Source organism: Saimiri boliviensis, chromosome 4 (genome assembly GCF_048565385.1).
Source record: "Saimiri boliviensis isolate mSaiBol1 chromosome 4, mSaiBol1.pri, whole genome shotgun sequence".
Classification (NCBI taxonomy): Eukaryota; Metazoa; Chordata; class Mammalia; order Primates; family Cebidae; genus Saimiri; species Saimiri boliviensis.
Genome location: NC_133452.1, coordinates 82,930,651 through 82,945,218, shown reverse-complemented (window position 1 = coordinate 82,945,218; position 14,568 = coordinate 82,930,651). Strand labels below are relative to the sequence as shown.

The window sequence follows — 14,568 nt, the reverse complement described above, 5'->3', positions numbered from 1 at the left end:
AAAAGGTTGACTATCTCATATGTTTTATTAAATACTTCCGTGAAATGAAAATCAGAATGGTTGAATGAGTATTTGATCTACAGTTTCTACTCAAAATGTATTGCTTTCACACCATTGTAAAGATAAAAAATTCTAAGTTGAACCATTATAAACTGGAGACCATCTGTATAAGATAATAAATAAAACTGTTTACATTAAAATACAACTATCAAAATATTTAAACAAACTAAAAGTGTCCTATAGTAATATATGTGCTTCTTTGCATTAAATTATAAAATCTGTGACAGGCTTAAAGAATATCATAATTTCTAGGTAGAAATAATGTAGAGGTTTGTACATTTGTATCTGATCTGAACCGTAAGATACATAAAAATAGCTATGGGTCTCAGTTCCTGTGGGAAGGTAAGAGCCTAACCCTGGTGGGCAAGTGGGAACCTTGCTCCAATTTGCAATAATTACCTGTCAATTTCATGGACATTAGATGCCTCGTGGATGTGAGAGGCAAACACCATATCCACATCCCGTTCTACCCCGGGCTTCAGATCCTGGATATCTTTTTTGACATGGCAAGCAGGTCCACAGCCACCCAGGAAGGTCTACACCCTTTTTGCTGCCCAAGGAGCCACCATTTCCCACTGCTATTAGCAGAAGGTCAGTGCCTTTCTGCACCACCTGCAGAAAAATAAATTATTCTATCTGTAGATCTTGCTGCCCACTTCCACTACCTTGCAAATGTTCTTGTAGTCCAGCCACAGGAAGTTCTCATCATAGTTTTCCATAAAGGCAATATCCAGTGTGATCTGAAGGTAGCTCCCTTCTTCAGCTCCATCTTCATGGTGACATTGCCCTGAGTGAGCCCAGTTCAGATATCAGGCCCTTTAGTGTCCACAGTCACAGAAACTGGCCGCTAAAGACTGGGGTCAGAAGCAAAGCTTTCTATAGTTGTGCACATGTTCTTGATGGCCTCTGTGTGGTACCCGTGAGTTCAGACAAGCCATATTAATTCCAGACTTAATCATCAACATTTCCACTAATCAGGAAGCTGGGCCGATAGTACAGATGATAGCAGTGTTCTGGGCTGTGGGGGTGGCCAGTCAATGTTCAGGCAGCACACATGCTCCAGCAGTGTGTCAGCCACGACCACGGACAGCTGCTGAGTCTGAAATGAAGGCTGTCCTGGCTTCACTGTGGGGCTTCCACTTGGCTTCTGAGGTCTTCTGGCATTTTCTGGCTCAGATTACTTGCAAATGCAGAGAGGTCAGGAGCCAAAGGACGTTCTCCTGTCCGTTATATATGTTTTATTCCCAGAATGTCTATTTGATTGTTTTCATGTCATCCAAATTATTTTTGATGGTCTTTTATTCTTTATCATATACCAATGTATTTCTTTATTTCTTTAAACATTTTAACATACTTATTTTATAATTTTTATTTAAAATTTCTGTATCTGAAGTCCTGTGAGTCTGGTCTTGAGGTTTGAAGATTTTGCTAATTCTTTTTCATGCTGGCTCAATTCCTTGTGTGTTGTAGATTTTTTTTTTAACTTTTAAATGTTTTTAAGTTGACATATTATAATTTTACATATTCGTGGGGTACATAGTGATGTTTCAATATATATCATGTATAGTCATCATATCAGGGCAATTAACATATTCACCATCTCAAACATTTATCATTTTTTCGTGTTAGGAACATTCAATATCCTACTTCTAGTTATCTGAAACTATGTATTATTGTTAACTATAGTCATCCCACAGTGGTGTAGAACACTAGAACTTATTCCTCCTATCTAGCTATAATTTTATATCCCTTAACAAATCTCTCCCTATCTTCCCATCACCCATACCATTCTCAACCTCTAGTATCCTTTGTTCTACATTTTACTTCTATGAGATCAACTTTTTTTAGCTTCCACATGAGTGAAAACATGGTGTTTAACTTTCTGTTCCTGGCTTATTTCACTTAACATAGTGTCTTCCAGTTCCATCCATGTTGCTGTAAATGACATGATGTCATTCTTTTTTATGACTGAATAGTAGCCCATTGTGTATACATATACACCACATTTTCCATTTTTTTTTTTTTTTTGAGACAAGATCTTGCTCTGTTGATCAGGTTGGGGTGCAGTGGTGCTATCAGGTTTCACTACACGGCTTATTGCAGCCTCAGTCTCCTGGGATCAAATGATCCTCCCACCTCAGCCTCACAAGTAGCTAGGACTACAGGCACACACTACTGTACTTGGCTAATTTTTAAAATTTTTTGTAGAGACGGAATCTTGCTATGTTGCCCAGGCTGCTTTTGAATAACTGTGCTCAAGCAATTGTGCTTCAGTTTACCAAAGTGCTGGGATTGCAAGTGTGAGCCACTGTGTCCAGCCCACATTTTCTTTTTTTTTTTTTTTAATTAAAAAAATTTCTTTGATCCCAACATGCAAGACACATTTTCTTTATTTCTCTGTTGTTGGACACCTAGGTTGATTCCATATCTTAGCTTTTGTGAATAGTGCTGCGATAAACATAAGGATGCAGATGTCTCTTTGGAAAAAAAATAGCTGTGTTTTCTATTGGTGACAAACCCATAGATATTGCTAGTATACTGTGGTGTACAGTCTACATTTGTTATTGAAGGAAATGCTAAACTTCAGTTAGTGTTTAGTAAAAGTATACATATTTTCCCCTGTCCAAGTTCATAGACTTCTTGGATTTTATCCATGGCTCTCTATGGGATAGTGGAATCTCAGATAAAAAGGACTGGAGTGGAGGGAGAAAGTGGAGGAAGTCAAAGAACTGATAAACCAAGTTGTCTGGACATTGACGTGTGAATATTAGTCACTTATACTCAGGTAGAAGAGTGTGTAAAATGTCATATTAGCTATTGTGGTTGAAACCCCAGCATTCATTCTGTCCCCAAATGATTGGTCCACATCAATCATAGTAATGCTGTTCTCCTTCATAATAAGTAGTTTAGTAATGGATACATGATCTAATACTAGTAAATGAGATGTGAAGTGTGGTCTGTCAGAAATTTCTGGAACTGAGTTCCTCATTCTCAAGAATAAATAAAATAAGAGATAATCCCTCTTTTCCTCTGGCTAATGTTGTGTCTAGATACAATGTCTGGAACTGCTGCTGCCAGTTTGTGACCATGAGAGAAGCCATCCTGAGGGCAAAACTTATAGACCTAGGGTGGTGGAGTGGAAAATGGAACAAATCTGGTTTCCTAGTATAGTAACTGTGCCATTAAATCAATTTACTTTCATTACCTATGAGCTTCCTTTTATAAGAGCTAAGAAATTTGGCTGGGCGCAGTGGCGCATGCCCATAATCCTAGCACTTTGGGAGGCTGAGGTAGGCAGATCACCTGAGGTCAGGAGTTCAAGACTAGCCTGGCCAACATGGCAAAACCTCGTCTCTATTAAAAGTACAGAATTAAAAGTATAAAAGTACAAAAATTAGCCGGGCGTGGTGACAGGCACCTGTAATCCCAGCCACTCAGGAGGCTAAGGCAGGAGAATCTCTTAAACCTGAAAATGTGGGAGGCAGAAGTTGTCATGAGATGAGATTATGCCACTGCACTCCAGCCTGGGCGATGAGAGCAAGACTCCATCTCCAGAAAAAGAAAAAAAAAAGAAAAGAAATTTAGGTATAGTTTAAGCCATTTGGAGTTTGATGTTATATTCAGGTAAAAGCATCTTAAAACAGAGATGGCGTTTTATTAAGAGATATGTATGAAAGAAATGTTGACATATAAAAAGTATATTTTGGAAAGTTATTTTTACATTAAAATCGGGCATAGTGGCATGTTACTGTAGTCCCAGTTATTTGGGAGCCTGAGGCAGGATTGCTTGAGCCTGGGAGTTAGAAGCTACAGTGAGCTGTGATGAAGCCACTGCACTTCAACTTGGTAAACAGAGTGAGACTTTGTCTCTTAAAATATACTCTCTCTCTCTCTCACACACACACACACACACACGCACACACACACACACACGCACACAGAAAGAGAGAGAGAGAGAGAGAGAGAGAGAGAGAGAGAGAGAGAGACATATATGTACTAAACATTCACAGACGCACATATATCTTGAACCATCCTTTGCTGGCATTAAATTCTCCAGCTTTCAGTTCTTCACCTTGCCAAGTACAGCGGCTTACACCTGCAATCCCAGCACTTTGGGAGGCTGAGTTGACAGCATCACTTGAGCCCAGGAGTTTGAGACTAGCCTGGGTAGCAGAGAGAGACCCTGTCTCTACAAGAAAAAAAAAGTAGCCAGTTGTGTGTAGTGGCATGCACCTGCTAGTTCCAGCTACTTCGTAGGCTTAGGTGGGAGGATCACTTGAGCCTAGGAGTTCGAAGCTGCAGTGAGTATGATTGTACCACTGTATTCCAGCCTGGGTGATAGAGAGACCCTGTCTCAAATAAATAAATAAATAAATAAATAGTTTAATAATCTGTTCTGTGAAAAATATTACAAAGAAGATAATGTCTAAATTCAGATTGGAACTCTTTTTTTTTTTTTTTTTTTTTTGAGACGGAGTTTTGCTCTTGTTACCCAGGCTGGAGTGCAATGGCGCGATCTCGGCTCACCGCAACCTCCGCCTCCTGGGTTCAGGCAATTCTCCTGCCTCAGCCTCCTAAGTAGCTGGGATTACAGGCACGCGCCACCATGTCCAGCTAGTTTTTTGTATTTTTAGTAGAGACGGGGTTTCACCATGTTGACCAGGATGGTCTCGATCTCTCGACCTCGTGATCCACCCGCCTTGGCCTCCCAAAGTGCTGGGATTACAGGCTTGAGCCACCGCGCCCGGCCCAGATTGGAACTCTTTTAAGATGCCATATAAGTGTATTATGTTCTCTCATTTTTGTAGAAGGTGAAAACAGTGGAAATATTTCATTAATAAGAATTTTTAAAAAATTATATGGCTATCAGAGAACATAGTATGCAGAGTTTTAAACAGTTGGATTAAGAAACGGCATTATTTGAAAAAGGAGAAGAAAAATACTTATGGCTTCAGTTACTCAATATTCTGTTCTTAGAATTTTTTAATTGTTTGAAATGTTCATAATGAAAAGATGAGGGATAGGCCAGGCACGGTGGCTCATGCCTGTAATCCCAGCACTTTGGGAGGCTGAGGTGGGCGGATCACAGGGTTGAGACTGAGACAATCTTGGCCAACATGGTGAAACTCCATCTCTACTAAAAATACAAAAATTAGCTGGGCGTGGTGGTGTGTGCCTATAGTCCCAGCTACTTGGGAGGCTGAGGTAGGAGAATCGCTTGAACCCAGGAGGTGGAGGTTGCAGTGAGCTGAGATTGTGCCACTGTGCTCCAGCCTGGCCACAGATCAAGACTCCGTCTCAAAAAAAAAAAAAAAAAAAAAAAAAAAAGATGGGGGATATATAGGTTGTTGGGTTAGGAGATCACGAAGTAATACCATAGAGCAGAAATGGTAACAGAGAGAAAATCAGAATATTAGATGTTTGGTATAATATGCTGATGCCCCACATATACCTTGTTGGTCAAATTGTTCTACCTGAGCCAAAGGGAAGGGGTGAGACATATGTATATAATTTTTAGCAAGATTAATTGGTATCTGTCTTTATGTCTGCTTTTCTATCTATGTATCTATCTATCTGTCTGTCTGTCTATCTATCTGTCTATCTATCTATCTATCTATCTATCTATCTATCTATCTATCTATCTATCATCTATCTATCTGTCTATCTCTAATCAGTTTTTGAGACAGGGTCTGACTCTTGAATCCAGGGGTTCAAGTGATTCCCCCCAACGTCAGCCTCCGGAGTAGCTGTGACTACAGGTATATGCCACCATTACCAGCTAATGTTTAAATTTCCTTATAAAGAGATGATCTTGCTGTGTTGTCCAGGCTGGTCTCAAACTCCTGGGCTCAAGTCATCCCTGTGTCTTGGCCTCCCAAAGTGCTGAGATTATAGGTGTAAGTCTCCACTCCTCGATGTGCTGTTTCTTTTTTTTTCTTTTTCTTTTTTTTTTTTTTTGAGATGGAGTCTCACTCTGTCGCCTAGGCTGCAGTGCAGTGACTCGATCTTGGCTTATTGCAACCTCTGCCTCCTGGGTTCAAGAGACTCTCCTGTCTCAGCCTCCTGAGTAGCTGGGATTACAGGCATGCACCACCACATCTGGCTAATTTTTGCATTTTCAGTAGAGATGGGTTTTCGCCATGTTGGCCAGGCTAGTCTGAAACTCCCAATCTCGGGTGATCCACCTGCCTCGTCCTCCCAAAGTGCTGGGATTACAGGAGTGAACCACTGCGCCTGGCCCACACTGTGTTTTTAAGTCATGAGAAACTGCTAAGGAATTTTACTTAGCTGTTTCTACAGATCACATATTTTTTAACTGAAGGGATCTGATGGACTTCACTTATTTGAATGTAGTGGCTTACAATATTGTGTTTACTGATATGCACAGAAACACCCAACTTTATTAATAGTTATAGCTAATGCATGATGACAAGCACTATATTAAACATTTTATATCTTTCATTTCCTTTTTTTTTTTTTTTTTTTGAGATGGAGTCTTGCTCTGTTGCCTAGGCTGGAGTGCAGTGGCACAACCTCGGCTCACTGCAACCTCCACCTCCTGGGTTCAAGCAATTCTTCTGTCTCAGCCTCCCAAGTACCTGGGACTACAGGCGTGCACTATCACACCCAGCTAATTTTTGTATTTTTAGTAGAGATGAAGTTTCACTATATTGGTCAGGTTAGTCACCAACTCCTGACCTTAGGTGATTCATCTGCCTCAGCTTCCCAAAGTGCTGGGATTACAGACATGAGCCACTGCGCCCAGCCCTTTTTTTTTTTTTTTTTTTTTTGAGATGAAGTCTCACTTTGTCACCCATCCTGGAGTGCAATGGCACTATCTAGAGGCTCACTGCAATGTCCACCTCCCAGGTTCAAGCGATTACTCCTGCCTCAGCCTTCTGAGTAGCTGGGATTACAGGCATGTGTCACCATACCCGGCTGTTTTTGTCTTTTTAGATTTTTAGTAGAGACAGATTTTCACCATGTTGGCCAGGCTGGTCTCGAACTCCTGCCCTCCTGTGATCTGCCTGCCTTGGTCTCACAGAATGTTGGGATTACAGGCGTGAGCCACCGTGCCTGGCCTGCATTATTTTACTTAATGCATGTAAAGTGTCCCTAAAGCATATGCTCTGGGAGGAATACCCTGAATTTAATCACAAAGAGAACATATGAGAGCACTGTAGAATCATGAAGACATTACACATCTAGTATGGACAGGTGGGCCATGTTTGTGGCAGCAGGAAACTGCACTGTTCTGTTACAGAACTAGCCAGAATATAAAAGCAAATTGTGAAGAAACACAGTATCTTTTTTTGGAAATTAAATCAACATAAAAACTCACAGATTTAAAAAAAATTATTGTATAAATTTTAGACATGTACAAAAATAGAGAAAGAGTATAATAAACTCCTGAGCCCATCATCCAATGTTAACAATTATCAACTTCAGGCTAATCTTGTTTCATCCATACCCTTCAACCACTTCCTTTGTTTCCTGTATTATTTTGAAGCAAATCTCAGACATCAAATCATTTCATCCATAAATAATTCAGTATGTATATCTAAAAGATACAGCCTCTTTAACAACAAAGAGCCAAATGCCATTATCACACCTAACAAAGTCCCAATTATTTTTTAATACATGAAATACCCTGTGTTTAAACATATATCTCATAAATGTCATAATTTTTTCCCAATATTGAATGAGAATCTAACTGGGATGCAAACATTGAGAATGTTGATATATCTTTTCAGATGTTGATTTATAGGTTACCCATTCATCTCTTGTTTGGTTGGTTTCTTTCCTTGCAATTTATTTGTTATAGAAATCATTTGTGGGATGGGCACGGTGCTGATGTCTGTAATCTCAGCACTTTGGGAGGTCAAGGCAGGCAGATCACTTGAGGTCAGGAGTTTGAGAACAGCCTGGCTAACATGGTGAAACCTGGTCTCTACCCAAAATACAAAAATTAGCCGGGCATGGTAGCAGGCACCTGTAATCCCAGCTACTCAGGAGTCTGAGACAGGAGAATTGCTTGAACCTGGGAGGTAGAGGTTGCAGTGAGCTGAGATTGTGCCACTGCACTCCAGCCTGGGCAACAGAGCAAGACTCCATCTCAAAAAAAAAAAAAAAATCGCCGGGCACGGTGGCTCAAGCCTGTAATCCCAGCATTTTGGGAGGCCGAGGCGGGTGGATCACGAGGTCGAGAGATCGAGACCATCCTGGTCAACGTGGTGAAACCCCGTCTCTACTAAAAATACAAAAAACTAGCTGGGCGTGGTGGCGCGTGCCTGTAATCCCAGCTACTTAGGAAGCTGAGGCAGGAGAATTGCCTGAGCCCAGGAGGCGGAGGTTGCGGTGAGCCGAGATCGCGCCATTGCACTCCAGCCTGGGTAACAAGAGCGAAACTCCGTCTCAAAAAAAAAAAAAAAAAAAAAAAAAATCATTTTTAGAGTTTTTCATAGTCTGGATTTTGCTGATTGGATCTCTGTAATGTAGTTTAACATATTTCTCTGTCATCTGTAAATTGGTAATTATATCCAGAGACTTTATCAAATTCATATTCATTCTTGTGGTTTTCAGACAAGAGTCTGAAATAGGCAGCGGCAAATTCTTTCTTTAGGGACATATAATATCTATCACCTCTCTTTTTTGGATGTTAGCAGTCATTGATATTTATTACCTATATAATTAATTTGTTAGAGTGTTGCAAAATGATGATATTCTAATTGTGCCAATCTTTTCTCATTGCTCACTGGAATATATCAACAAAGACAAACTTTTTATCACCTTTTATTTGGTTATGTCAGTACAGCTGGTATTGGAAAGTCCCTTTATCTGCAGTTCTGAAAGTGATGATTAGCATCCTTTAATGCTACCGATTCAGTTTTTAAAAGTACCATCCTGAATTCATAGATTTGAAGATATTTTCTGCCTTTTTCTCTATTATAGTTCAATAATAGACAAATTTTCCATCTTTGGAAAGTGAGAAACTCTCCTAGTTGACTCGTGAGTTCCTTTAACATAACTCTAGCAGTCTTGCTACCTACTATAGCAAGGTGCAACAAGCTCATCTTGTACATTTCTTGTCCCAAATCTGTTTCATTTTAGTGGTAAGTAGTATTTAAAGGACATAATCTGGGCCTTAGGGCTAGGGTTCATAGATTTTGATGCATATGAATCACACTTGGAGTCTCTGTGTTTTCTTTCACAGTGGCTCCCATTTGACTAAGAGTGAAATCCTTTCAATGACCCAATAATTGCAGCACTCTGTGAGGCCAAGGTGGGCAGATCACAAGGCCAAGAGATCAAGACCATCTTGGGCAAAACGGTGAAACCCTGTCTCTACTAAAAATTAGCTGGGTGTGGTGGCACATGCCTGTAGTTCCAGCTAGTCAGGAAGCTGAGGCAGGAGAATCGCTTGTACTCACAAGGTGGAGGTTGCAGTGAGCCAGGATAGTGCCACTGCACTCCAGCCTAGCAACAGAGTGAGACTCTGTCTCAAAAAACAAACAAACAAACCAAAAAAACATTAAGCCCTTCATAAGCTTCATGCCTTGCTTCTTTTCTCACTATGCATGCTCCTTCCTTTGGGCCACTGCTATGGAAATGACCTTTCCCCAGATTATAGCTCAATCTCTCACCTAAGGAACGGTGAGAGATTTAGATATCTAAATCTCTGCTTAATCCCACCTTTTCATTGAAGCCTATTCTGTCAACCCCATTTACTTTAATTGCCTCTCAGATGACAGAATCCCCATTTGAAACTGCAATATTTATCAGCTCCCCAAACCTACTCCCAATGTCTCATATCCTATTTTTTCTGTCACTTCTCATTTTCTAACATACTTGATAATTATTATGTAATGTCCTTCTCCTCTTCCTAAAATGTAAGCTCCACAAGGGCAGAGATTTTTGTTTGGTTTACTACTGTATCTTTAGTGCCTAGGATAGTATGTTACATGGTAGGCATTCAGGATATTTGTTTAAAGAACAAATGATGTAAGTGTGGCCACTCACATCAATAATACCAGCTACTCAGGAGGCTTAGGTAGGATGACCACTTGAGGCCAGGATTCAAGACCAGCTTGGGTGACAGAATGAGCTCTCATCTCATTGCTTAAAAAAAAAAAAAAAAAAAAAAAAAAAATAGCAGCTTGGTGAGGAGACTCACACTTGTAATCTCAGCACTTTAGCAGGCCAAGGTGGAAGGATCACTTGTGGTCAGGAGTTTGAGAGCAGCCTTGGCAACATAGTGACACCCTGTCCCTACAAAAAGTAATACAAATCAGCTGAGCTTGGTGGTATATGCTGGAGGATCTCCTGGCTATTTGGGAGGCTGAGTGGGAGGACCCCTTGAGCCCAAGAGTTCAAGGTGACAGTGAGCTATCATCAGGCCACTGTATTCCAGCCTGGGTGACAGTATAAGACCTTGTCTCTAAAATAATGATAATAATAATAATAATATTTGGCTTGTATTTTTATTACTGCTCATATCCATATTTTTAATGCACTCAATGTGTTTTTATTGATGGTATGGCCACCAGTTATTAAAAATAATATGAGCAGTAATATAGACACAGTCCAAATAACTTTAACTTTTTTTTTTTTTTTTTTGAGAAAGGGTCTCTCTCTCTTGCCCAGCTAGAGTGCAGTGGCACAATCATAAGTCACTGTCGTCTTGAACTCCTGGGCTCAAGCGATTCTCTCATCTCAGCCTGCCATAGCCAGATCCTCCAAGTAGCCCAGCTAATTTTTTAACACTTTGTAAAGATGGTCTTGCTATGCTGCCCAGCGGGTCTCAAATTCCTGGCCTCAAGTAATCTTCCCACTATGGCATCTGAAAGTACTGGGATTACAGGTGTAAGCCACTGCGCCTGGCCTAATCAACTATTTTTGTACAAAGGACACTTTGGGGTTTGTTGCTAATAGTTGGTCACTTTAACTGCATCAATAAGAACATAGGTATTGCCAGGCGTGGTGGCTCACACCTGTAATCCAAGCACTTTGGAAGCCAAGGCGGGCTGATCACCTGAGGTCGGGAGTTCAAGACCAGCCTGACCAACATGGTGAAACCCTGTCTTTAAAAAAAAAAAAAAAAAAAAAAGCCGGGCGCGGTGGCTTAAGCCTGTAATCCGGGCACTTTGGGAGGCTGAGGCGGGTGGATCACGAGGTCAAGAGATCGAGACCATCCTGATCAACATGGTGAAACCCCATCTCTACTAAAAATACAAAAAAATTACCTGGGAATGGTGGTGCATGCCTGTAATCCCAGTTACTCAGGAGGCTGAGGCAGGAGAATTGCCTGAACCCAGGAGGCAGAGGTTGCCGTGAGCCGAGATCGTGCCATTGCACTCCAGCCTGGGTAACAAGAGTCAAAACTCCGTCTCAAAAAAAAAAAAAAAAAGAACGTAGGTATTAATTAAACACATTAAACTTCTCTAGGACACTAGTAAGGTATATTCTTTGGGGTACATCTCAATTCTTTTGAATCTCATCACTGATAGTGATTCTGGGTTTACATTATTCCTCTTTTTGGAGTATGCAAAATATGAAATTGGAAGGCCACAACAGTTTCCAACTTTTCTCACTTCTATCTCTTTTGGAGAATTTAAATCACACCGCCAGTTCCACACTAAAAAACACGTTAAATTCCATTCTATTAGACATTTTATGGATGTCGTTACATTGTCCTAGGCACCAAGTTTAAAGAGAGACTAAAGGGAAGTCTCTGCTTTAGAAGAACTGACACTCCAGGTCCAGAGAGGGAGAAACAAATAATCACAACGTGATATATGGCTCAGGGAGAGGGCCTTATTCTACCTTGTTTTCAACAACACCTTTCTATGGGACATCTGTTCCTCTGTCATTACCTGTGACAATTTTCCAGCCCTTTCCTGTTTTTTTTCTTTTTTCTTTTTTCTTTTTCCCTTCCCTGATCAGCTTGGGATTACAAGGTCAATACAGTAATTTTAGCACTTTTATCTGCATCCTCAATACTCTTGGCCCATTATTGTTCTGCTCCTCTTGGTCAGTTTATCCCTGATTTTGGATTAATCCAGTCTATCTGCTTTCTGCTCCCAGGGAGATAAGCACCACAGAGTACTGAAGAAATATATTGATTATCTTTGTTAAAATTGGTGGTTTTCAGCCTCAGCTGATACTTTATCAATGCTAGGCAAATTTAGAACTTGTCCATGGTCAGCTCCATTTTTCTCCAACTCTGCAGTGTCTGATGAAAAAGCCTTATCATATTTCCTAAATTCCTCATCTTATTCTCTCCTGAAGATCACTTGTCTGTTACTTTGCAGTCATCATCAGACACTAACTTCTTCAATTTTCATGTTGACCAATGGACTGCATTAAATCCAAGGCATTTTCCAGCCCCAAGCAATTATTTGTTTGGTTGTCATCCTTTTTCTCGGCTCATTTCAATTCTAGGCATCATTGGTTTTCTACTTTGTTGAACTTGACAACAGATTTCCATGTGCTGATTTTAGTCCCTTGGCACAAATTATTCTCTAGGATTTGAATAAACCTGAAATGTCCTAATCCTGAAAGGCCACAGGGTTCAACTCTTGGACTTTTTTCTCTATTGGTGATCTCATCTCATCTTATGGCTTTAAATATGCCTTACATATGTTGATAACTCCCAATTTTATTTCTTTAGCTCAGACCTCTCCTCTGAACTGTGGACGTCTATATCTAACTGCCTACTCAAATATCCCTATTTGAGTATCATGTGCCATCTTAAACAAATTCAAAATTAAGCCTACAAGAGAACATTTTTGGGAGTGATGGATATAGTCATTATCTTTTGATTATGTTAATGGTTTTATGAGTGTGTACCTATGAAAAAAAACTCATCAAATTGTATACTTTTAAAATGTACACATTTTTGTACATCATTATATTCACTACAAGAGGCAAGGACAAAACAGTTTCCTGATTTCAATAAAGTTAGGCACATTTGTAAAAATCATCTTCAAATGATAAACTTTTTGCATATTCTGAAATGCCTTTTCCATTATTCCATTGTTATTTTGAAGAGAACTATAATAAGTGAAGTAACTAACACGGACAATTAAGTTCTCAAATAGGTTAGATCGAACTGTAATTGATTTGAAATTCTCTAATTATTAAACCCTTGTAACTCTGATAACCTCAGCTACATTACGTGCTGAGACCTCAGCAGTGGACTAGTAGTATGGGGAGGAGACCAGGGCTCATAAGAGTAAAACAGAGTCTGGTTCTCATACTGAAAAGGTATCCTCTTCTGCCCCAACATGGTCTCTGTGTACATACAGGGTGGAGGGAGTAAGACCAGAGACAGTGGCAACATTCAGTCAGACAGCTAGGTCATATATACTAATATAATCTTAATTATAACTAAGTACTACATTGTTTGGATCCAGAACCAAGTTTTTGGGAAGATAGGAATGAGGGGCCCACTCCCAGGGAAGGACTAGCGAAAGATAAGCAGGTTATTCTAGCAGGCTGAGATTCAAACAAAGGCTCTAATCCCAACTGGGGAGCTGTTAGAAAAATCATGAAAACAGCTAAAAGCTCTTTCATGCACACTGGGTTGTGAGTACTGACATGTTCCTCAGTTCACAGGACACTTGACCAGGGAGCCAACAACAGTGGATATTGGGTTTCTGGCAATAGAACTAATTTTAGAAAGCACCAAATGGTAGGTTTGAGCTTACTATATTTTAAGATTACCTGGAAGCCTGGTATAAGGCAGATGATATACATTCCTGCTGGCTAAAGTCAGACACATGTAAATTATCTTTTAACTTCTGAAACCAATCAGAAGCATACATATCCCAGTCTAGTAAGTATAGTCAAGCTGTTTAGGTCCTTTTTTTTTTTTTTGAGTCAGGGCCTTTGTCTGCTGCTCAGGCTAGAGTGTAGAGGTGCAATCATGGCTGATTGAAGCCTCAACTTCTAGGTTCAAGTGATCCTCCCATCTCAGCCTCCCAAGTAGCTGGAACAAGTGCATGTCACCACACTTAGCTAATTTTATTTGTGGAGATGACATCTTGCTGTTTCCAGGCTGGTCTCTTCCTAGATTCAAGCAATCCTCCCAAACTGCTGGGATTACAAGCATGAGCCATTGTACCTGGTCCCAAGCAGCAGATATACTCGAGGGTTAACTCACACAACTAAAAGTCCCTGATCTTAGCCAATATTGCCTGAGTTTTTAGGAGGCTATTAGAGACTAATAGCTTAAGGGTATTAACATTTTAGCTTTCTGTCCCACATCTATCCACCCTATTGGTACTCAAATCCTCAGTATTTCTCTCTCACGCTCTGGACCATACCGTCTTTGCTCAGTATTTCTCAGGCCTATTTCCCCAACACCTGTGCTGGTTTAAGACTCAAATCCAGCCGGGCGAGGTGGCTCAAGCCTGTAATCCCAGCACTTTGGGAGGCCGAGGCGGGTGGATCACGAGGTCAAGAGATCGAGACCATCCTGGTCAACATGGTGAAACCCCGTCTCTA

The 14,568-nt window shown here is 40.4% G+C and overlaps 1 pseudogene; it reads right to left on the bottom strand.

Annotated features, from left to right (window-relative positions):
* Window positions 1-290: 290 nt before the first annotated feature.
* On the bottom strand, window positions 291-14,385 carry LOC101051878 (pyruvate kinase PKM pseudogene; annotated as a pseudogene).
* Between the last annotated feature and the right edge of the window lie 183 nt (window positions 14,386-14,568).